This window comes from Xiphias gladius, chromosome 20 (genome assembly GCF_016859285.1).
Source record: "Xiphias gladius isolate SHS-SW01 ecotype Sanya breed wild chromosome 20, ASM1685928v1, whole genome shotgun sequence".
In the NCBI taxonomy this organism is placed as follows: Eukaryota; Metazoa; Chordata; class Actinopteri; order Istiophoriformes; family Xiphiidae; genus Xiphias; species Xiphias gladius.
The window spans coordinates 17,090,535-17,117,172 of NC_053419.1; the positions used below are offsets into that span (position 1 = coordinate 17,090,535).

Consider the following 26,638-nt stretch of genomic DNA (forward strand, 5'->3'; position numbering starts at 1 on the left):
GCTCTGGAAAGTTTCTGTATCTGTCTTGTGTTGACAATATAAATTGTAGCTTGCATGTTGGCCATTTCAGTATATCATAAATTGGCGGTGGTGAAAATTTGTCCATCTGATTCATTATATTTCATGAGATTTAGAGGCAAATCACCATTATATGTCTCTTATGAAACAAGAATGAATTAAGAATTATTAAGGATTAAGAATGAATTCATCCTACTTCCTCCATCTTCCTCCATTCTTCATCCTTTACATTGAAGTGTCTTCCAACTTTTTCATTTGGTTTACAGTTCTTTTGGAACTGTTTCTAGTGAATATTTTATTGTATATAATTACATATAACTACCTATATTTCATTTTTAGAGCTTACATGACAACCATGCGTTGGAATCTAAGAGAGTACCATCTTTTTAATTTATTTTGCTTGTTCTCTGGTCATAAATCAATAGTCTATGTCTGGAGTTTAAGTAGAGTGTGACAAGTAGCTTAATTACCTATCATACCATCTCCATTTATCATATAATTTAGCACTTTTTTTTTTTTTTTTTACATATAACAGTGAAAAATATTACAAACAAAAATGAAAAATGCTCTCCAGGCATGTTCTTCAGATGGGACCACTGCAAGACTGTCAAATAGACAAAAATTGTAGACCACTCCCAAGTAAACAAGATGCGCTTTCCACTGGTGTGTATACAGCTGGTCTGTCACCAAAGTGAGGATCGAGTCACTGAATAAATGTTTGTCAGGCTGCATGCACGCAGTCATTTGTATGTGTCATCTTGAGGGGGCCTTACAACCGGGGCATTTTTCTGTGTTTGTACACTCACAGATCATGTGTGGAAAATTCTGAATTTATATTCCGCATCATGAACCATAGAAAAGTTTGGTCAGTTCTTGGCTGTTGACATTTTTGAGAAGAGTGGAACACGCTGTGAGAGTTATAGACTCTCCGGTGCTTGTGTGTAACCTGACATACGAGAGAAAGTCTGCTGCGCTGCTGGAGCACTGCTCAGTTGGAGCTCTCATTTTAAGATTTCCTCAAACATGCTTTGTCTCACACACACACACACACACACACACACACACACACACAGACCATTCCCCCCTCCCTCTCTCCTCCCTCCTCCTCCCCTCCTCCTCCCCCCTCCTCCTCTTCCTTGTAACCGACATACACACACTCTTCTCACACTGTGAGTGTGAGCGTCTCACCAGCAAGGATGACTGGGGGAGTTAGGACTGCATAGGCTCCGGCGCTGGGTGAGAGCGTGTGTCTGCGTGTGAGTGCATGTGGATGTGCATGTGTCTGGGTGGATTCCCACTGTAACTGTGCCCCACGTGTGACTGTGCTGGCCGCGACAGCCATCCCGTCCACAGCAGTGACTTTCTCACCATACAGATGGTGTGAGCAGTCGGGGGAAAAGTTTTTAACAGCTTGTCTGGGCTTCAGCTAAAGTCAATCCACTCAGCACACACTGAGTCAGTCCAGGAGGAGAGCGGCAGCGGCAGCAGCAGCAGCAGCAGCAGCAGCAGCGGAGCTGGAGTACAACTTAAGCTTGTCTCAACCGGGATTTCTGCTGTTGCTGATTGATTGCCTGTCACTGGATTGGATAAAACAGTTGTGCATCACGACACGTCACAGTTGAGGGATTCAACAAGGCTGTTCATTTGAACGGTGAGTCTGCTGTTTGATGTTGAAGAGTTTGGTCAGTGGTTTTGCCTCTGAGGTGTTTTCTTTTACCTGAATGTTGGTGATTTTGGGGCAGTGCCCCCATTGTACTTGAGGCACATTCACATATAACTAGACACTTTGGCATGTATTAGGAATTTAAGGATGCTGCAGACAAACGGTCTGACTGACGGGTCCAATCTAGAAGGATGTAGTCACACTTACAGTTATGTAATTTACATTTTGAGCAGGTATGCCTGGAGCTGAACTTATAAAATTGCAGTAGCAACATCACATTCTCTAGCATGGCAGTACTTGGAAATATGTTTGATATTGGCTGGTGTTTTGGGGTTACCAGATCTATTTAATATTTTGCATGTGTTTCATTTACTTTTGTTAGACCACAAGCAGAGGAGGTTGGCAAGTGCTTTCAGTTTACTAAACAATACTAAACAATCTGATACATCAGTGCTTTTGGTGACTGAACTTCAGACTTCAAACAAACTTCCAGCGTCGCTCATTTTTCTGATGGACTTGATCGTTCGGTCAGTGGTTCATTAACGTGATCTACTTCCACTGTGTTAAACTAGTGACGGAATTCATCCAGCTGTGTCACCAGCTTTGTCATATTGAGATTGGAGTAGAGATGCACCGGGGGGGGGGGGTAAGTGCAGAACTTTCTATTTATGTCGCACCTGGCTGGGCATCTATGAAACACATTCTGAAAAAGACTAAAAGCTATAATCTTTATCTAGAGCATATTAGCAACAGTGTTAGCCTGTAACAACATAACTGAAACACTAAGTTACTGTGGGTAACTATAGCAACAACTGTTGGACAGCTGGAAAGCATCAGTTTTCTGTACTTTTCAGGTAGGTTTTAGTCACATAATTACAATTCAGTGGCTCTGTTTGACCAGCATTTTGCAAGGACTTGCTAATTCTTGTGCAGGACATACAGATGGTGAGACCGTTGCATGTGCCATCTAATACACTGACACCCTGTCTGGCTGTCGGCTGAACAAACAGAGAAGAAAACTCAGTTATGTCTGGATTAATGTGCTAATTTGTGCTGCATGTGTGAGGATGACTGCAAATACGCACAGCATACCCGCAGTGTTGAATAGGAGGCAGAAGAGAAGAAAAACAAAAGATTTCAAACAATAAGAATGAAAGAAGGGGAGGAAAGGACGAGGAGGGAAAATGTCGATACAATGGCAGGGGGGTGTGTTAATGTAAAAGAAAGATATGGAGGCAAACAGGGCATGAGCTGAGGTAGACGGAGGGAAGGAGGAATATGATGAACCCCGTGTGCCAGGAATGTCTGCAGTGCACAAGCTATGCTGCTGGAAAGCCCAGGGATCAGGTTCCCCATGTCAGCTGCTGCACTCGACTGTTCCCAGGTCTAGGTCTGTGATATCTGTTTATTAAGAGAGAGGAAGGGATGGGGACCAGGACGACTGAAACTGCAGCAAAGCTAGAGTTCAGATCGCATTGGATAATTTATCGGTAAAGGAACTGTTTAACGTTTTGGAATTGCACTTATTCACTTTCAGGCAGTTAAAAGAGGAGATGGATAACCACTCTTGTGTCCTACATAAGGCCACAGCCAGCAGCTGGTTGGTTTAGCTAAACACAAAGACTGGAAACAGAGGGAAGCAATGTTGGCTCTGTTGGAGGGTAATAAAATCTTCTACAGTTCACTAATTGACGTGGTATGTCACAGTTGTATAAACTGTACAAAAAACTGGAGTGTAAAATTGACAATTTTCCATTTTTATTTTGTTGCTAGGCGCACTACCTTCCTGGAATCTCCAATGGTTGTCTGGCAACTGCTCAAAGGCAAGCAATAGTCTAGCACATAACCCCCTCGCACACATGAAAGTGGTATCTTCTGAAGAGTTATTTTTATATGTTTTTATATATTACCTTACTATGAATTTAAAAGAAACCGGCTTTAAGACTCTGCTGTATTTCAATAAACAGATGTGAATTTTACTTTTTGCGTCCTGCACACTTCACTAAACGAATGCGCGAGTCCTGATGTTCTGAAGGATGGACTCAACACTTCTCATCTAACTTTCTGCCAAAAGTGAATAATTGTAAAAATGTCAAACTACTCCTTTAACTTCTGTTAAATTTACCTGATACAGGCTAGCTCACCCAGAGAATCTACAGTAAGGTGACATTTATGAAGGTTAAAATGCATCAGCTTAGCTTTCGCCAAACTGCTACTGCAACATCCTTGGAGAAAATGACTATGATCACAGGTGTGATTTTCAGTTCGCCCTCTCTTCTTTGTAACCTTGTGTATCTTATTTTGTGGAGAAAATGTCCTGCCGTATTCACAAGTCTGCCTCACAAAAGAAATCCGAATCAACAGTATCCTCCATTCAGTTGTCCATTCAGTCTGTCAGACACATGGAGAATGAGCCAGAGGTCAGTGTGAAGTCTTCACCCTCATCTCTCCAGAACCGTTACTCAGATCCCAGACGTTCTGTGACACATGGTATTGAGGAAAATAGAGAGGGAGGGGTGGCAGTGGAAGTGAGGGGGTAACGAGTGTATCACACCAGAAGGGCTGCATTGCAGACTATGAATGTGGCCACATATGACGTGTAAAGCGGTGTGTAGACAAAATAGACCCTGACTCATCACATTGATTCATACTGGAAAGCCTGTATGAATCAATACGTGAGGGTATATGTGAGGGTTTCTTAGGCATTTCAGAAAATGTATCTCGAAGAACTGATCCTTCTGTGTTTGTGATCCATTATACCACCCAGCCTCACCTCCCTTCCTCTCTTTCTGCTTCCATCCGTCCACATATGTCTCCGTGACTCACAGTGGGTTGTGTGGGTAGTGATTGATCATGGGCTATGCTTCTTAGATCCCAACCTCACTGTAACCCCCTTCAGCATTAAATCTTGACAGACCTGACTTGTGCGTGTATTGGATGGAGCAATGGATCAGTTCCCCCCCCCCCCTTTTTTTTTTGTGTGTGCATGCATGTGCGTGCGCGTGTGCGTGTGTGTGTGTGTGTGTGTGTGAGTACTTCCATCTGTGACTGCTCTGAAGCCCTTCCTCTTTCACATCCTTTCCAGCGATTAGCACAGCAACAGCACAGCAAGAAACATGCCCTCCTCTCACCTCTGTAACTTTTCAGCAGGAGTCTTAACAGAAACAGACTGCTCTCGAGGTAGCAGCTTTGGTAGCAGAGGGTTATATTTGTCTTTAACACATGCGGGTCATGGAGGCCCTACTGTGCAGACTTTAATGGAGAAGGTTGCTTAGGGATATTTAAAGGGTTGACAGCACTGACTGGCAATGTGAAGTTCATGTTTCCTCTGTTGTGACTTTTGTGGTGTTTTTGCTGTCAGCAGGTTACTAGGGCGGTTTGAGTACACACACAAACAAATGGGAGTCATAGGCTTTGTCAAAACTATTGGCTCCGATCTGAATTAGCCTTGCAGAAATGGTTGGTAACAGAAACACAGTTTTTTGTCATTGCCAGGTGGATTCAATCAGTTATCAAACGTGCTGACTTGTATGCATAAGGAAGTCACCGCATCCCATGTTTCTAAAGCGCCAGTCACATCTTACTGTCAGCTTTGTGGTGGAGTATCTGTCGCTTAATTACTTAGATAGGTGGATAGATAGATGGACAGATAATACAATTCTAGCTGTCAAATCAGACTTGATAAGGCTAAATGGTAGCATTGTTTTGACCCACCATGGTGACTTTCCTGTTTCACGCACCATTGACCTTTTCATCTTCCAAAGAAAGTTGGCACAGGGAATACTGGCAAGCGCTCGGGCCAATGTGGAGTACAGCAGCTGCTGAAAATGTAAAACTCAGGACTGAAGACAGACAGGTGGTAGTGGCACCGTGCCACACGTTAAAGGATATGAATAAAGAATTCATGCCTGCTATTTATCAGTGAATCATTAAGGCTTCAAGCACGAGATTATTTGCATTCCTCTGATCATTGTCAACTTTTAACATGAACACAAAACGCTCATTTCTACTAGCAGTTTTTATCGACATGTTTTGAAAAAGTGTTATTTACTGAAAGAGACTGGCAGTTGATCATTAGCTAACACACATCTATGTTTACCGTGTCGGTCTGTGATGCTTTATACAAACCACAGGATGGGAAAGGCAGTAGACCTTAGTCTGTTGAGCCCAATTTTCTCTTAATGGAGCACTCCCTTGCTGCTGTTTTGACCAGCCACTTCCTTTGGTCACAGAAGATTTCCTGCCACTTCCCCTGTCTGACACCAAAATCTTCGACAGTTTAGGCAACAGTCTATATAGTCTCAATAGGCAGGGAGTTGAATGCTATTTTCTTTGCAGCCGAAATGTACGATTTAGGTAACTGTTGAATTTTTACCCCCCCCCCCCCAAAAAAAATCTTCCCTCGCACAACTTTATTTTCCCAAAAGATGAGCCAGACTGTGAAGTGAGGCCTCAGTCTCTTTTTCTCCAAACTGGCTCAATTCAGACTAGTTGAGGCTTTTGTGTGCTGTTAGCCTCAGTGCTTTCCCATATGGAGAACAAACATTCTCTGTATGCACAGACAGCTAGCAACCTCCTGATGCTGTGAGACGGATTCTGTGTGGACAAGAAGGTCTGCAGTATCACATTTCAGAGATTTTTATAGTCTCATCAAGCTCCCTTTCTTGTTTAGACCTCCGGATATCCTTATGCCTTCAGTGTGTTGATATAACGTTATCCAAGATGTAGCCACAATATTGTGCATCAGTTACACCTGCAGAAAAAACTTGGCTGAGTAATGTGAACAGGCTGCCATCCATTTATTTCAACCTGCATATGGTGAATTATCCTAAAGTGTGCATCATCCCACAGAAGCCCACAGAATACAGGGCCCATTTTCTTTTTATTATTATGCATAGGTCCATCATCACAATACTTCTGTGCCCAAATGGAGACAGATTCTTACACCTCATAGAGAAGTTCCTCCCTTCTTTTCTCTTTTACTGGTGGGGTTGGAATGTATTCATTTTTCTTTGACTGCCACAGAGCCATAGATATGTTGCATCCCGCTAGGAAATCATAGTGAATGCCACAAAACCTTAGGGGGCTGATAAGTGTCTATCTTTGTGTTGTCCTCTCCAGTGAGTGTACAGTATGTGTTTGTGGTATTGTGTGTGTGTGGCTGTCTGTGTTGTATACTGAGCTGTTGTTGTTTATAGTAAAGGTCAGGGTGTCTCTTCCCACAGACTTCTTAGTATAGTCAAAGTTCTCAGGCTTGCCGTGAGAAAAATTATGGGGTTTTCTTAGTCTTGAATGTCAGATTAAAGTGTTACTTGACGTGAGCAGATGGTAATATGGACTGTTCATTTCCACTTTGGAAATGAAATCCTCCATTATACTGCCACAGTTATTATTCCAGAGATCAGGCTTGATGTCATGAAGAGGGCTTCATGACAACCTCAATTTACTTTTCTCCCTAGTATGTAAAAAGTTTAACTGTAAAATTTGTCCTCTGGCAATTTGAATGCAAGTCTTGTTTAATTTGATATATTTGACATTTATTTTTCTATTTTATTTTATTTTTCTTCAAACTACCTTTCATGAAAAGTCATCATGTTTCAGGCTGCCTTGGGTAAAGTAGATATCTTATTTCTTTCTTTGCAGTATTTCTTTTCTAATCTTCTTGTAATGGTCGGGGAAAATCACCACTATTACATATCTGTTTCCACTGTTTACTTTTGGAAACTGAGGCTCAGGGGAAAGAGACACTACTGCCACAGAGAAAGAAACCGGCACATACAGCCGCGTGCACAGGTGTTTTACAGGGACACAGGATGCACCTCTGGGAGGCTGTTTTCAAATTGCTGAATGGACAAAACAGTCCGTTAGTGATGCCTGCTTGCAAAGTCTTTGCAGTTGCTTCATAAATGTGCTTGCAGCCACATCTGGGACCATCATGGAAGGTTTATAGGAGAATTGTCTGCAAAAAGAATGGCTACATATGAAACCTAGGTTTAAAAACCAGTCAGCTATCTTGATCTAGCCCTTGTTAGGTTGTTGTCGCACATAGTTTGGGTAACTGAACAAATCCATTTGCTTTACTAGCAAACTCCTTAGCCCCTCATAACACCCAATGTTATCGTTGTGATTAATTATTATTAATTATACATGTGTGCTAACTTTTGCACAAATATGTTTATAAGAGGTCTGAGATAGTTGTGCTGGCTCCCAAACTGTAAAAGTCAGAAGAGTGAGTCAATGCGGAAATGATCAGATCCAGCAAACCTTTTTTTCATAGTCAGCAGCTTTTCATGCAACTGTAGTAGAGAACACGTAAGTGTTAATCCTGTATTTCAGGACAGTTAAATGACCTTGACTGCTGAATCTAGAAAACAAAACAGTATCCAGCCTACTTGGAATCCATATGACTAGTATGCAGAATGAAAATTGGTTTGATAAATGAATGATATTTTCTTTTCGGGCTGGTTCTTTTACAAGATTCCAAGCTGAAAACTGATCAATATTGTAACTAGACCAAGACCTTAGAAAATATAGAGGTGAAGATCATTAAGATTGTACGTCTTCTTCTGCGTGTAATCTTCCAATCCTCAGGATGAACGTAGCTGCTTGTCCTGCAATTTCCTTTAAAAAAAAAAAAGTAGTATTCATCACATTATGGCTGTTGTTAATACATCAGTTCCCTTGATTATACTAGATTTGTTTGATAGAGCCTACAAACTGACCTTTTGCAGGAACCTAAAAATGAGGAAAAATAACTTTCCAAAGGTCATAATTCATCATGCTATGAATGAATGGGTCAAAGAACCACTAACTTTTCAAATAATCTTAAATAAATTATAGATTTAGTAATGAGTATGCCTTCTGTCCCTGTATAGCAATGCATTACCACTGGACTAGACCACAGTGTATTGTAAATTTTAAATAGTGTTTCTACTCTCAGCCATCTCCAAGTTATTCACATGAAGAAACCCCTGAGTTATTTACCATTTCAATTCGTAGGAGCACAGGCCAGTCCCTGCAGTGCAGTTAACTAGGCCCTGTGCAGGAGGCATGAAATTGCAATGGTGCTGTGGCACCAGACAACAACAACAACCAGGCAACACAGCAGGTGACTTCAACAACAGATATGTATACCAACCCTAGACCGTGATTTATGCTGTGTGTGTGTGTGTCCATATGTGTACGCATAGATTGTTCAAGCTAACAGAAAGTATGTAGGAAGTAGAAGAGATTCGCTCCAGTATTAGTGTTAAATTATCCTACACAACGAAGAGTCCTTGAATGAACTGAGCTCAGATGATAGATTTCACTGCTGTGGAAGTAAGAGAACTGCACTTTTTTTTTTTTTTTCTTTAATCTGAACATGGAGCAAAGGCGGAGCAGAGGCTGATAACAGAAGGCCACCACAATGCAAAACAAGTAAAAAGGCCACCACAATGCAAAACAAGTAAAAAAAACAAGAAAAAATAAATGGGGAATGCAGAGGAGTGAGCAGGTTTCTGCATGCACATGCATACAGGACACGCTTACTAGGCCTGTGTGCGTGAAACCCCACAAACCTTTGAAATCACCACACCAGTCCTGCTGCACTTGCAGCACCGCTGCCTGGAACGCTGCTGGGCTGCATCTGGTCCCCATCTGGACCTGTGGGCTGTTTGGATGTCCACCAAGCCAAGCTCCACCAGAGCCTCTGATAACATGGCAATGCTTAAAGCTGACAGCAGCAGTCTCCGAGTAGTAGCATATGTCACTGAATGATACACAATCTCTTATGCTTATGTAAACAATATGTGTAGGGTGGTTTGAAGGCTTTAGGTGCAGTCAAAGACATTTGCCTGCAGGCTGTATGACATAGTAAGTATATTATGATATCATAAATTTGGGGAAACGAGGGGTTGGGGGGGAATAACCTACGTAGGAGGGTGACACAAGAAAAAAAGAGATTTGAGGTTTGGTCTGTGGTCTTGTTATCTGCATTATGAATTCCTCCACCCACATTTCCCCTTCTGCCGTTGTCTCATCGCAACACTCAATTCTGTCTGTCCCAAATTCCAATTCTCCACAAAAGGCAAACCGCAGCTAATTAGCCATACATTCCTGTTAAGGGGTTGATTTATCTAAACCACAAAAAGAAAACAAATAAAAAATCCCATTTACTTACCATGAATTTTGTTAGCAATGACAAATGACATTTGAGAAACTCCACAGCAATGTGTTGTTGTTTTTTTTCAGAAATAATGTTCCAGTCAATCAGGATAATCCAAAAAAAAAAATGTTGGATGAATGAATGAATGTTGGAAAATGAACAGACTTGTTGCGGCCACACTTTACATGTGCTGAATGGTTGCATTTATAATGGTCAGGCTTTATTATTCCAGTACATTCCTTGAACATTCTGTTTGTGGAAATCTTTCAGAATATTGGGACTTTAAACTTAATATTCACTGGTCTTCCGTATGATTTCTATTCTAAATGCCCATACTGAGTTTGGAAAGAGGACATTTATGAATTCTGCATCATCTGGAATATTTTGCAGAGTGTATTGGTTTACCTTATGTTTGGGCTACGTGGGACTTGCAACTTGTGTAAATCTAAACAGATTTAAACTGTTTTGCCTGTCTGCAGATCAGAGTTGCTTGCTGTAATGGGCGACCAGTGTGTTTCCGACAGCAGTCCCCAGCGCAGTGGAGGTCAGGCCAGCACGGAAGTTAAGAGGCAGGCACGGCCGAAAGTCATCAGGTGTGGGTGGCTCAGGAAGCAAGGAGGTTTTGTCAAGACTTGGCACAGCCGCTGGTTTGTGCTGCGAGGGGACCAGCTCTACTATTACAAAGACGAGGAGGAGACCAAAGCCCTGGTAAGGCTGTGAGCACACTAAAAGACTAATCCCAGCTAATTTTTGAAATCGTGGCATCACACACACTTGACAAATATCACTTACTGATCGTTGAGTTTGGGCTGAATACTCCAACAGCACTTTTATATGGTTGTCAGCTAAATCAAAAAACCCATTTTATCTCTAATGAGCTGTTCAAGCTTACAATATTAATAGGATTCCAGCAGTCGGTTTACTTGTTTACTGAGAAAACTTAAAGAACTTGGAGATACTGACTAAGTATCATTGGTGGATAGCAACTAAGCTCATTTATTCAAGTCCTGTACATACTGTAAGGACATTCTTGAGGTACTTGTACTTTACTTGAGTATTTCCATTTTATGCTACTTTCTACTTCTACTCCACTACATTTCAGATGTAAATATTGTACAGTTTACTCCACTACATTACATCTGACAACTATAGCTCCTGGCTACTTTAAAGATTGAGATTTTTAATAAAAAACACAAGCCTATAAAAGTGTATAAAAGATGCTGTATTATCAGAACATAAACCAGTTGTTCCAAACCTTTCTAGCTTGTAACCCCTTGCAAAAAATGTTTGGTTTTTTTTGGTCATGTTTTCCGATGTCTTTTACCTATTAAAGAGATTTCCTCTCTAAACTTCTCAGATGGTTTCATTTAAGTAACTATTTTATGCCTAAAGAAGAAAAATTATCCGCAATTTCACTAAACAGCAAAGAGCAGAGAATATCCAAAAACTCAAAACAGATTTGTGGAGCAGAATTTTGCTATTTCTTCTTTCCATTCTCATTAATCATCTCATGAGCCCTCAGATTTATCTTGTAACCCTTTGGAGGGGCCCGACAACGTTGGGAACCACTATACTAAGCCAGCTAACTGTATATAATTAAAACTAGCTCCACCTTATCAGCTGCAACAGTAAAATGCTGCTTACGCTCTGATTCATCAGTATTAACAAAGTAATGATGCTGCCGGTGGACATATTTGGGAATTATTTGGTCCCCATGCGCTGTGCGAGCTGCTGCACCAGTTCCAAGTCAAGTTAATTGATGAGGAACAAGAATGCCCGTTCAGTGGCACACGGAGACAGAAGCAGAAAAGATTCACATCTGGACACACAGCCCTTTGTCCTGCCCAGGAGTCAATGCGAATATATTATATAAATATAAAAATGTGTTTCTAGAAGACCTGCAATAAATGAGTCTGTTAATGACCCTAACGTTCATTAAAAGTCAGAAAAGTCACAAAATTATCATCATGTGATTCTTATTTTGAATCTGCAATCACCGCATACCTCAGGACATGCCGAGACATCAGTTTGACAATATCTAACATGTGAAACATTTGAAACACAACATAGGGGATGTAGGACTCCCAAAACCATATCTCGGGGGGATGTGGGAGTCCCTCCTACATCCCCTCCAGGAGTCAACTCCTACATATGCTTTTCAGCAGCTAAGGTAATCCTCTAGTGTGTCTCCAGCCAAAGTCGTCGCTTCCCTTTACACAATAAGATCAAAACACAGAGAAAGAGAAATACAGCTATCCAGGCTAAAGATACAGGTGATTGTCATTAACTATAAGACATAGAGTGATAAAAACAAAACAATATATATTTGTTTTTTAGCAGATGCACCCAAATATACACCAGTACACAGTATTTTTAATTTATGCAGTGTGGAGAAGCCAAACTATTTTCTACATGGTGGCCCTTAAAGTTCCTTACAAACTACTAATCTAACACCAGAATGAAATAAAAAAAAATAGTAGTACATGGCAGTAGGATTGCTATCCCCAGCATTAGCTTATAATGGGGATAACACGTTTATTTAATGGTAAACAATATAAAACTTGATGGTTGACTAACTAAAGGGATTCTACGACACTTTGTATCCCACTTTCAGGATTTACTTCTGTGAGTACAAAATTACTCTTCAGTGCTTTTGCAAACAAAAAAACCATCTGTCTCTATCTCAAGCTCCATTTCCTGTATTATATACAAACTGCCATGCCTCTGCAACAGTGGACACCCGGGGGCTACAGAGCAGATGCATCTTACAGCCAAATGAGATAACAAGATCTGACTCTCATTCAAATGAGTCCGCTTGTTTTGACTGTTTGACTATAAGTCAAAGTAAACTGTTGTGAGCCTGTTTGGACTGAGGCCGAACACACAAAGCTATACTGAAAGAAGAGGAGACAATGAGTGATGCAGACAATAAGGCCGTCACTAACGTTACTGTAACCAGGCAGCCCCCCTCACCGAGCATGTGCAGACCGAACAAAGAAGCAGCCAGACAGACTTTGGATTCTCACGTCAAATCAAAATCACAGAAATGTGGAAATGTGGAGGAGGAGGGATTAAATAATTAATTCCACAAGGAATTTGGTGAAGTCGAACTGACGACTGCGATAAATTAGAGGCTGTCCTCATTGATTTATGCTACTTCTGTTTTAGGGCTGTTTGCTGGGATTTAGTGTCCCGGTGCCAGGGACAACTGAATCCAGATAACAAGGGATATTAAAGGAGTAGTGGGACATTTTGGGAAAATACTCTAAATGGCTTTTTTTTTTTTTTGCTGAGAGGTAGAATTAGAAGATCGATACCACTCTCGTATCTGTCAGCTAAATGTGAAGCTACAGCCAAGAGACGATTACAGGCGTGGCTTAGCAAAAAGACTGGAGGCAAGAGGAAACAGCTAGCCTGGCTCTGTCCAAAGGTTAGAGATATGCACAAGGAACTAATTATTAGATATTAATTCATTAACATTGTATCTAGCAGTCTGTTCACAAGTAACTTATCATCCTTGATTCAGAGTTATTCAAAGTCTACCTGTTATCCTTTTATTAATTAGCAGTTATTTTCTGATTGGTCCCTTACTCAGTCATTGGTAACCGCTCGTTTATTTAACATGCCATGTTACCACCTTTGCATTTGTAGAAGTCAGTTGTTTCACACCAAAAGCTCTTTTCTTTGCCTTCAAAAAAAAAAAAAAAAAAAAAAAAACCACACACATAACCACAACCTTTTTTAATATCTATTCCAACCTAACACCATCCTCTTTTTCGATGGGAAAATACTAGAGCACAATTGAAATCTTCATTCTGCACATCTACCCAGACTTTTCTGTCTGGCTGATTTCCCAGCAAGCTCAGCTCAGCCAAACCCAAGCCACATCAGCAGCAGAAGTATCTGAAGGTTAAAGCTCCGGACCTGAAGGTGGGCCACTGGCCAGATACAGGGACAGGAGATTTTTTTCACTGCTCTCGGTTCTTAAGCAGCGTATTTAAAGTTGTGTTTTAGTTCTTGGTGCTGTCTATATTTATCTACCCAGACATATAATAAGATATTAATGTCCATATGCCTTCACCTACCTGAGGAACACTCTACTCCTCTATGGTTTGCAAATTTCCATCCTTACCCCACCTCTGAAAAAAAAAGCCAACATAAATTTCAGATACCTAAAACGGCTACTTTTTGCAGAGAATGGAAATTTCAATAAAACTAGGTCAGGCACAGAGCAGCATGTTCAAAGTCCTTAAATCTCCATGACCTCCAAAGCAGACAGCATGGAACAGCACAAAAAAAAAACAACTAAATCCCTAACAAGATCCAGTACCCAACAGAATACAAGATAACTGGTCTAGAGTTTCCAGCATCCTGAAAGAAAGAACACAAGAAGGGCAAAGAGGAGAGACAGCATTGTCTGAAATTGTTCCAATCCCCATAACGCTGATGTTCAAGATCAGGGCAGACATACACAAAAAAGCACACATACACACAAAGATACAACTCACTGAGTGTGTGTGTGTGTGCTGTGCGGTCCTGAGCCATGAACCACATAGTGTGAGCGGTGTGATGCCATATAGAGAACGTGTTGTGAAGTTTCCATTTGTTACCTGTCACATTAGCCTAATTGCTGCCTCCTCGGTGGGAGCAGGAACATCTGCCCTTGTTTGTTGCCTTTGGAAACACAGACGCCAGACACAGACGCTCAGACTGCTTAGACATGAACTGTCACATTTTCAGACGCAAAGGCTGTGTCAGAAATATTTGCCAATTTGCTACTTAGTGCACATTATGCACTATTGATTACAGCTGCTTTAACCTTAGTGGCAGATCAGAAAAGGCTTGTATAAATTGTTTTGGTAACAGTCATATGGAGTGTGTTGGAAACACCGACAAATTCCTGTCAAGAAGGGTGCCAGATTGGAAAACCCTCGAAGAACACAACAGGCTCTGCAGTGGAGCCAAATTGAATATTCTCCAGGCTTATTCCTTATTCAAGTGAGCAAGTGATTCAAGTCAATACACATTACATAGTACACATACTGTGCTGAACTGGTATAGTTAACAGTACTAGCATTGAATAACTTATTAACTTACTTCTACAGAGCTAATATGAGGGTTTTTCTCGCATGCCGTCGCTCAGAGGAATTCTGATGTTTGTAGGTAACATTACTTGAGAGAGCGTATTATCATTGTCAATACAGGGGACCCTGTTGTGTCCTATACAGTGGGGCCAAACCTCTCTGAGCGACATGTGGAATCTGAAGAATGGGAGTCAAATGGAGGTGAAGGGTCGCTGAAAAGCATGCGTCGGGTATGGCACGTGTGGGCTTAGCATCAACATGCCATCTGCCTGCCCTTACTCGTCCATGGAGATGTATGCACATGCAAGCATGCATGTACTCACTCACATTCTCAGATACAAACAACCACAGACACACACACACACACACACACACACACACACACACACACATGCACTCAGATTTAATCTGGCTGAGCCGTAAACAAAGACAGACTTCATCCAGTGGGTGAAATAGAATGATTATAGTAATTTAAGCCACTTATGCATTGTATCTGTATGACAGGGGAGTAAGTGAAGTAACGTTATGAATGAATGAGAGAATTGTGAATGAATACATTGAACCATTTTCATTTCATTATAATGTATTAAGAAATGAAAGAGATGTTAAAATTTGATTAGGATATTACAATTCTAGCCACAACAAGACTTGCATGTTGGTTACTTAATATTCATAGTGTGAGGGGGCCAGACAAAATTATCTGAAGAAAAGTAGGTGGCTTTAATGAGAGATTGCATTGAATCACAATGCAACAGTGCAATCATGCACTAAAAATCCTTTGTTTTCCCTGCTAGAGCTGGAAAGCCGTTTGACCTTGGCATTTAACGGAGGTAAATAAAATGCCACTGCATTTCTATAATTTTTCACACTGCAAAGACTGTTGTCGTCGTACTGCTGCTTAGATGAAACATTAACACTGTACCGTAGCTCTGTAGACAGTGAAGTCACTTTTGACACTGACAAAAACAGACGATGGTTACACTTGTGACATTTACGGTACCATGTGATCATAGCAGAATGCAAACTTAATGTAAAGTGTGAGGGATCCAGTGAGTCGCATCACATCCACATATGATTTCACTCGCATCGCATTTGAACGCCAGAGGAATGCAGACAATAATGTGGACATTATCCAAACGATCTCTTGCCAACGTCATTAAAAGCATGGCTGACAACATTTTCTGAATACAGATCCGAACAAAAGTTTCCCATTGAATGCCACATCAAGTCCACATGCACATGTGCGGCTGGATGCCTTCTGATGTCAGTTAATGAATCTTATTCGTGACATTATTGCTTTGATCTCACAATAATATTTAGGCACAGACACTCTCTCCAGCAGGCTCAATACATTAGAGCTGGAAAAAAAATAAATCCTTTATGCAAGACACTTCTGGATTTCAGTATCCCTAGTACGCAGACTAAATACAGACACTACTCCCTTCGATTCCTGTATGGTAGCTGCATGTCTAACGAGCTCTGTATTGATGGATGGAAGAGCCATTTGACTTTCACTGGATTCGCAACAAGTTCCTGCAGGTTCAATTTTCTGAGCACTTTCTCTGTCTGCAATACCTGAGGTGGTAACAGGGCGCTGCTATGAATTTCAGGTATGTGCAGGTGTAGTGGTATTTGTACAACTGGGGGAGCACGTTTTCTCGCAAGAAGCGAGAACACAGCTGGTGCAGGAGCTGTATGGAGTGTTGAATCGCATCAACATTCTTCACACACCACGGCGGTTTCTGCTGGTATCCCAGAGGCAGAGACCTTGTCTGACTTAAACACTTCACTTTCCATTGGCTACATGTATTAGCTTCTGCATTAAACCCACAGAAAAGTAAGCGCTGATTAATGCCTGTAGTTTTGCTAGATTAAACCTAAAGCAGCTGTAATCAATATGTTAAATTAACTATGCATCACGTGATCACTTGTAGGAGCATGTGAAAGGTACTGTGATGAACCCACAGGGAACTACCATTCAACACTGCAGTTTTATTTTGGAGCATTTCAGCATCTTTTAGCTCATTGTTTTGGTCATCTAGGCCCCTCTGTGTCATTTCAACTGCAGCAGAAGAAAAAAGAAAAAAGGAACGAAAAAAACCTCTACGCGAATTTCTCAGCACCAAAGGCAAAGTTAGCAACTAGCTGGTCGACATAGTGGAGCATTTACTGGCTAAAAAGATTCCCACGGGAGCTGATGGAGACCAAGAGAAATAAAAGCTCTCCAGAGCTAAAGGGAGAGTGAATATTGGACTTAGATCGATTAGGTGGACAGAAACACAACTCCAAATTAATGTTAATGTTGCTCTCTGTCTACTGGATGTTGAAATAACTGTGTTAAGTTACTACAGTATGTATCACTGCTCTGTCAATCCCCAGTCAGCGACAGAAGTGACTTATCAGACATAAATGTGCGTCAGCAGTATCAGTTCATGGCATGTAATCCACTGTGTCCTCTCAGACACCCTGGGGGAAGGTCTGAGAGCAGCGTCAGGTGTCAGAAATGCACAAAAGAGGTTTGCTCCTGGGGACTGTTTATTCATTTCTTTTCATGATGCCTTGCATCTCAAATGTTTCTGTTAAGTCAGCGCAGGTCGCCGATGTTCATTTTTAGAGAGGCCAGTAGCTGAAGTGATGTTGTTTTCAGAAAAACATGCAGCCCACAAGGACTTGGTCCTGCCCTATACTGTACGCACACACACAGACAACACATACTCTAAACATACACACTATATACACACACACACATAGAAACACACCATAACCCATCAACAGAATCCAGAGATGTTTTGACAGATGACCTTGCATTATCACACTAATGCAGAACTACTGGATCAGAAAGCTCCCATTTTTATCTGAAATGTTTTCTGATATCTCTGTCGCAGAGGGATTTCATCCCCCCTGAACAATAACTGACCATATTTATTTTCCCGGGTTAGAGGGTAATGGTACATAGACTGGTAGTACACACACTAGTATTATAGTACTATACCATCTCTGTTGATACAAACAGGGCCTAACAGGGCACAGTCTGGTAAATGTGTTTTCATTAAAGCTATAAATCTCGGTACTTTGCAAAATGGCGTAATAAAACTGATCTTCTATCGCCTGTACACAGATTTTCACCTTCACCAAGACTCTGGTCCATGACAAGGTGTCTTGAAAATTAATGGTCACATTGAATTCTCTGTGGATATTAATGCTCCCCAGAGGAAGAGCTCCTGTTCTCATCATTTGTTCATGCTCTCCTCTAAAACTAAATTTTAGATGCAAAATATCCCATAATGTTGCAAACAGATTGTTATGAAATATACTAAACACATTTATGCTTGCATATTAATATATTTATCTGTATTTCTGGGTACCTGCCATTCACCTCTGACCATTTAATGTTTATGCCTTTAATTTACTACAGTTTATGTCTTTCATTATTCTCTGAAGGCCACGTAGCTCAAAGCATCACTTGTATGTCATGTGGGGAGCAGATACACAGAGTGCCGTCTATACATTCATAAAATCTTCCAACCTTGTTTCAGTCAGTGTCGTTCATTTGATATAATTAAACTTAATGTCGTCATATTGTCAGCTCAGGAGCTATGCCGTATATTGAGTCTACATTGTAGGGTAGGGAAGTTGTCTTCAAGCCTCTGCGACGTTTAGCGTGTAAGACTCCAGGCAGTCTGCAAAGAAATGTCTTTTTTTACTCATCTGTTCCTCTTTCTCTGGCTGAATAAAACATCGCAGTGACAGTCAAGTCTAATTTGCTGACCGCGGACCACGTCATTCTTCGTGGACTGATTTCAGACTTGCTGCTGTTGAGGTACCCAGGGGGGGTCACTGTGTTATTTATTATTTATCGTTTGGATATTGGTGACAGGACACACAAACAGTATAGGACACGAGCACACTACAGTGCAAGAATAGGAATATGGCTTCCCTCTGTCCTGGGGTCGGTGCAGCTGTGCTCTAGTTTTAAAGGTGTGACGAGATTCTAACTGGGAGTACAGCTAAACCAGTTGCGTGTCAGTTTCAGTGGAAATAGTTGATGAGCAGGAATATACCTCTTGTCTGTTTTGAGGTTAGGTATTTGTATACTTTGCAAGCCAAAGTAGTAATGTCTCCTGCAGCTGTTCTCTAGTTTTAGCAGTCGAAATATACTGGAAGCGAGAGTTCGGACGAATAAGCTATGAACTAATTTAACTGGAAACGTGAATGAAACTCCTACCTGGAGATTAGACCACATACATACGCTTTGTGTGCATAATATAATACTTAATATAGAAAAATGTGCATGCTCGAGCCTCCACCTGGTAAAGTGAATTGCCATTAGCGGTGAAAAAGAAATCACTACAATCTTAATTTGAATTTTTATCACTTGGGTACAGGTTATACCACAACTTGAGAACTGTGAGAACAATTTGAGATTAATCCCAATCAGAAATAAATGTGGTCCACGGTATGCCCTTACAACGACACCGCACTTTATGTCTAAACATGTTTCGTATATTATTGGCCTCAGGAGAAGATAAATCCACAAAGCTCATAAAGTCAAAGGAGCACTCTGGCTTTAATAAGGTTACATAAAGACTTTACTTATATATATAAAAACACTGAAAGACATTCTATGACTGAATGTCAATACACTGTGATGTTTGCCTATGGATATATAGTATAAATATGAAGATATCCTTAAATAGCACGTCAAAATGTGACTGTGAGTAGTTGCGTCCCACAAGGTCAAAATTCATCTATTTGACTGAATTGAGCAGCAATAGGTGGTAGACACTGCAAGTTATTAACATTCTTGAAATGTTAAATTCTTCCTCTCAAGGCATTACTTTTTCCACATGCCAAGAGGACTGTGTAGCCATTAATCTCTATCCTTTTCCATTATATGAGATTTCAAGATTTATAGTTTTCTAAAAAGAAAAACAGACCAATGTAACAACCATTCATTTTGAATTATTCAGTTTCATATCTTTTCTGATATTTCAAGGCTTGAAATTTTTCCTTCAGAGGCTCTGCTGAAGTGATATTGGTACTTTCCTTTTTCTAAAAAACAAGCACTGGTTTTGGCAGATGGTACTGTATGGCAGGCAGCGACAGCAGCAGGCAGCAGTGACAGCAGCAGGCAACGACAGCAGCAGAGAGCGGTGACAGGTATTCCTAACAAGAAAGTGACAGGACGTTGTTTGTTTTCCAGCTGCTTGCACGAAAATCGCCGTAGGTTTTCTTGCTTTTTTTTGTCCTAGGGATCTTTTGGTTTTGATGGATTCACTGCGTCAAATAAACATACTTGAGACCATTCTTGTCCTTGTTGTCTGCCTAATTACTATACCTCTTTGTCCCAGATTTTGTTGTACATTGCACAACGTTTTGCTAGAAAGGGTCACGGTTGTGATTGTATTTAGTGCCAGAGATTATGTGGTTTTCATTAAGTCTTCCTGCATTAAAGCCAGATTGTGTGATGATTTATCTCTTCCTTTTTTTTTTTCTGCTGCACTACAACAAAAACACCTCGACAGACTAAGAAGTGGGTTCAGACCATGTTCAGACCAATACGTCAGTCAGTTGCTCCAAACACAGGTTGACCTTTCCCACTGCAAGAAACTACTGACCACTTCATGGGTTACTGTTTTTAAAATCTGCCATGTCTGTCTGCTACTCTAACTAAACTACTGTTGTTAGCAAATACTGTATTTCACATACTCTGTTTAACGGTTCCAGCACTCATTTTGTGATTTCCCAAACTTTTTAATGCCTCTCTTGTTAATTTCAGTCTTCTCAGTATAATTGTTTATCATGTACCATCTACCTTCTCGATTCCTTCATCAAAGGAATAAAAATTAATGGAGAAATCCTCCATTTTTTCAAGGCTATTCCAGTTGACTGGCACATTAATATTTCAGTGGATTTTAGGCAGTTGCAGCTGTGGGTTCACTGAATATTTTACAGTGGCTTTCGAACGTGGCTCGGCCAGTTAGAGTTGAGGACCAGAACTACCTGTTTTATAACTGTGGAATAATGATGACATTTATTGGACTGATGGACTCAGTGGAGCGATCGGAGCAGAAAACCATTAGTGACTCTTTTGCCATTTGAACAAGCAGGTCTTATAACTGGTACGGGCAAAAAATAGAGACTCGGATAGAGAATAGAAAATAAAAGAATAAAGAATAAAGAATAAACGCATTGACACATTTAATATAGTACAGATAAGTATACGTTACATCTCTTGGTCTCGTTCTGAGTTTGACTTCCTGTGTCTGAGAGGTCACTGAAGCTGGAGAACAGTAATTACTGATTTTAAAAAAAGACTGCTGATCGGGTTAAATGAGCACTTACATGACCTATTGCACCAATAACTTCAGGTTAATTGACTTGAGTGAGAGCATTTATATGTTTGCAATCTGAAATCAATTTCTGCTCCATAATATATTGCTCTGCATTTTATTATCTTGACATTTTCCCTGTTGTCTTCACTAATTCATCAAACCGGATCGTTATTTAGCAAGCTAAGGTTCTTTCTTAACTTACACATCAGACTTGATAAATAAATCCATTCTTTTACTAGTTTTGAACACCTGTTTTTCACGCTAGGGATACAGTCTCCAGGAACAATTCCAGTGTTCTTACAGCTGCTATATTTAACATTTTTATATCAAAAATAGATCACATGACTACGCATATGTGAAAGGAGTTGCCCATAGTGATGAACTCACAGCGAACGGTCACCTGTCTCTGCATCTCCCCTCAGCTCTGCCGAGCTTTGTACCACCCTTCAGGGTGGGCATTACAGTCCCAGGCTCGGGAGCATTCTGTTCCCTGTGAGCATAAACCTAACCTCATCCCTACTCCTAGCTGGTCGTGTCTTATAATGCTTGACCTGGCCCCTACCTTACACTAACCCTCTAGAAATCCACTGTACAATGCCTTCCTAGCACTTAATGGCAGACTGACTAAGTTAGCAACTCGCTGGTGAACATAGTGGAGCATTTAGCCACTGCAGAACCAGATATTTACATTATGAGTTGGCAGAGACCAAAAAACAAAGTTAAAAGAGAGTGAGTATTAGACTTAGATTCACCAAGTGAATGCTAATGTTGCTCTGCAGCTGCTGGGTGTCTAAGCAACTCTTGCTGCTAGAAAGTTCTGACTATCAACTTTAAATGTCTGTGTTGTGATTACAGCTTGTTTCTGCTGCCAAAATATTGTAGGTTTAAAGAAAATTTGCAGTAATTTTCAACTTGTGTCTTATCTACATTATTGTGGCCATTCTGATGGGTTCTGCCAGCAAGACTAAACTAGACTAACTGACAAGCAGACATTTGGGAAACAGGAACAAAGTTCAAGCACAGAGAGCCTTCTAAAGCTTTCCAATTAAACTCCAGTTTTACATAAATCGTTTCAAATGCTTGTCGTAAGGCAAACACTGAAAGTGGCTCAATGGATTAGCCACAGTAGCTGACTGTATAGTGATGGACTTTTGGGACAATTTTCCGGCCCCAGCTATTTCCCATGAGACTTTAAGCCTCTTCTTCTTCATCGTGAAGAGGGAATACGACTTTAATGGTGTAAACCCATCAAACCAACATGTAGACATTAACAATAGATAGCCTATCATGTGCCATGGTGTACAAGAGGTTGCCACAGTGTCTTCCTATCATTAGAAAGCCTGTCTGACCTATGCAGTAATTAATGAAACATCCAAAGCTGCAGCAAACAGTGAGGTGAACTATTGCATGGACATTTACCTAATAACTGACAGTGTAGTCAAACAAATGTGGATGTGGCATGTTCACAAAGGTAAAATATTAGGTCTATGACCCAAAGAGAACGTCACATTCGGGTTCACACACTATATTTGAAGGCAGTTCAGACAAACTTGTATAGAGGCCATTGAACTGAGACAGCTGGAGTCACAGTCAGAATTCCGGTATTTGCTTGCAGTCTGAGAAAACACGACAAATATGATTTCATTTGGTGCAGGCTGTTGGACACAGACTCGGAAACAGTCCCCCTGACAGGCTGGGTTGCTGCTTGCAAGCCTGAGCCTCCTGCTGTCACTTTCCTCAGACGAATTTCTCTGAGCCTCCCGTGTCCATAACTTTGCATGCGTGGGTAACTTTTTCTTCGAGAACAAAGTTTCCAAAAATGACCTCATCCTTGTTAACAACATTATAAAATTGCAGAAAACACCCCAAAATAATTTATTTTTGCCCTGTTGGGTTGGGCCAGACAGTCGTACTCTTTGTTGGGTAAATATCACTCTGTCTGTGGTTACGTTTGTCTGCAGCAAACAACAGGCCACCAGGGGATGTCAGTATGGAAAGTGTGGCGGTGGAGGAGAGGAATATCTGTGGTGCTGCGGTTTCACAGTATGGAGGGACAACACAGGCCCTTCCTTTCTTTTTCAAGAATATATACAAGAGGCACACACATGTATAGGTCTATCTCACCCACACACGATTCACTTCAGTCATCTCCTGCTTCCCTGGGATCAGTACACTGTGCATGACAAAAAGATCTGTGTTCAATGAAAAAAAAAAAGTCCTTAAAGTTGCTTTTAATCCCGAGATATTGAAGCTAAGCAGATTCTCTCTCAGACAACCACATCAAACGGGCTCGTTCTCTCCCTCACTCCTCCACTTTGGAGCATATCTGTCCCATCGTTATTACCCCCGTTAAAAGCACTTCATCTGGGGCCTCAGGTAGGGTTTCCACTTCCTGGTTGTCACAGTTATGGCTCATTAAAGAGCTCTCTCCCTCAGCAGGAAGGAAACTGACTGCCTCTCAGATCCTGTTCGTGTGTGTGGGTCCTTAATACTGATGCTGTCACCGGTGCACATCTTGTCTTCATTAGCATTAACCCAGATAGAGGTCAGTTTAATGACTGTCAGATGCAGCACTGTGGAACTCAGGTTCCAGTTGTTAATCAAGTGAAAAGTCATTGTTTGACTGCATAAACTGCAAACCTGCAGCTGGTTATGTTCTAATCCTTTTTTATAGTCCCTGTAATTAGGACAAGGTGAGGTATTTGCGTGCTAAGTGAAGTGTGTTTATGTGTAAAGAATATTAAACTCCAAAGTACCTACTCACCAATTCATGTAACTGCTATGTCGTTCTCATAACACATTAACACGTGCAAAGTACTCGGTAATTTACTTGGTTACCAAACTGCCGAGAGTGTGGCGCATCCAGTTTACAATATGTAGTCTCTTGGGCTGCAGTCGAACAAAGAAAATCTTGGTCGACTGAAACCGTACATAATCTTCAACCAATCGATTGGTCGCAGGGAAAATAAAATCTGCGGGTTATCTCTAGATTAACTAAAACAGCCACAGTGCACTGAGTGCAGTCTACCTGGTAGCCGTAGTAGCCTTAATGAATTATAAATAAACATAAAAAGCTAGTATTTGCAGCATATTAAATCATTTTAGCCGAATCATTTTTATACTGAAATGATAACAACAGACTCAGAGCCGACCAACATGAACCTGCCCGTATTCGTATGATTTCCAAAAAATATATCTATATCAACTGGTGATACCAGCACAAGAGCGATTGAGGAACATACACTCAAAGCCTCAAGTGTTAAACATGAAAGTTGACAGAGCACACTAACGCAGACAAATTAGCCTTCCCCATTTTAGATGATATGCCATGTTGGTTGTTGAGCTGTGATATGAAAATTGCTGTTGGCAAAGTTTACGCTCGACTCTTTAGCACTTTTCTCCTTATTAAAGTAGCACTGGTGATTGTCCAACCAATGAGAATTTGGTCGGACAAGAACATATGGACTAACCAATCAACCAGTCGAATGGAAGACTACAGCCTTAGTAGTCTCTCACTGCAGATGCTTTACTCTCAGTAGGGTTGCAGTCAGTGATTATTTGATTTATCAATCAATCTGATGTTTGGCCAATAAAAGGTCAAAAAAAAGTTTAGAAAATGGCCATCACAGTTTCCCAAAGCCCAACTGGACATGTTGTACAAATTGCTTGTATTGTCCAACCAACCCAAACATATTCAATTTACAATTGTCGAAGTCTACAAAAAACACCAGATATTCACATTTGAGAAGCTGAAATCTGTGAATTTTTGACTCTTTTGCTTAATAAAGTGAGTTAAACAATTAACTGATTATCAAAATTGATGCTGAAATTTTCTGTCAGTTGTTTTAACGATTAATTATCTAATGGTGCATTTAAAAGCCAGCAATACCGCAATGTAAAAATACTTTTACTCTATCACAAGTAAAAGTCAAGTCCTGCATTCATAATTTTACTTAGGTAAAAGTACAAACGTCTTATAAGCAAAATATACTTAAAATGTTAAAATTAGGCAGCATGATGGCCCCTATTAGCGTTATATGATTATATTTTTAGTGGATTATTATAACTGCATTAATGTGAAAGCAGCATTTTAATGCTGCAGCTGATTGATGTGGCCTAATTTTTAAGTGCTTTATATCTTGTTGGGTAGTTTAATAAATAACAATGTCTAATATTTCATAAGGCTAACATGTGTTTTATAGGTGAAATATTAATCAGCATAACATAACTATAATTAAATGCAAATGCAGAGGAGTAAGAATTTGCTTCTGAAATGTAGTGAAGGAAAAGTACTCAAGTTAAGTACAAGTACCTCAGATTTGTGCTTAAGTACAGTACCTCAGTAAATGCAGACGATTTCCACCACTGCTATCGCTAATGAGACCCACAAAGACTCATAGCTATCTGCAGACACCCACTGTGACCCTCCTGTGACCAGCAACATTAGAGGCACAGTAAATATTTAAACATCCAGCATAATAATTAGTTATGGTATCTCTGGTGCTCCGTGACAACTAGACAAAGGATTTCTAACAGACGGTAAGTCTCGACATTAAGGTTGTTGTGAGGTTGTTGTGATGTTGATGCTCCTATTATTCAAAGCTGAAAATCTCTGGCCTTAAGTGTCACGCAGATGATGTACCGTATCATCGTGGGCAGGGAGATGGTGATCCTCTATAATGCTGCCACTTTGCCACACTTTATAACAGCTTAGCTCCATCATCCAGACACGTCCCTGGGGAACTATACACCACCTCCAGGGCCAGCAGAGCTACATATGACAATGCAAAATCCTTTGACAAACACGCTAGTGTTTTAAGCAAATTTCTCCCAGGATGATGTCCGAGAGCTGAACGCTGCTGAGCTCGGGAGTGCTGATGTTACAAGAGAACAGCTGTCGTGCAGGCTGCACAAAGTAAAGTATGTGCCAGATCTCATGGCCAATGTGCAGTTTATTGTATAATAATGATATGCACATTATACGTGTGGCAAATCTATATCAAAGGTGTCCTACTCCTGGCACTGTTTTAACATGAAACAGTGAAAATGAAATATTGAAAATGTCTTGTAATATTAAACACATGATAATGTGTTTTTGAGAGCACACAGAATCAGTACAATACATTACAGTGAGAATATAGTATTTTGGTCGATCGGTTCAACATAAATATTCCTTACAAACCATTTACTGACGAAACTAACCCGATTTACTAACCAAAAGGCAGTCAGTGAATCAGCATGTTCACCTAAATGTGTGGGACTTGTCTAGTGCTTCTGATCAGTCCGTTCTTTATTCTCCACAGGGAGCCATTTTCTTACCTGGAAACAAAGTTACAGAGCATCCAACCAGCGGCGATGACGGGGGAAAATTTCTTTTTGAAGTCATTCCAGG

The 26,638-nt window shown here is 40.7% G+C and overlaps 1 long non-coding RNA gene across 1 annotated transcript; it reads left to right on the forward strand.

The window, feature by feature from the left end:
• Nucleotides 1–1,207: 1,207 nt before the first annotated feature.
• On the forward strand, nucleotides 1,208–26,638 carry LOC120806281. The gene is made up of 3 exons (XR_005709671.1): nucleotides 1,208–1,669; nucleotides 10,307–10,535; nucleotides 26,550–26,638. It is a non-coding gene; the product is annotated as an uncharacterized LOC120806281 (long non-coding RNA).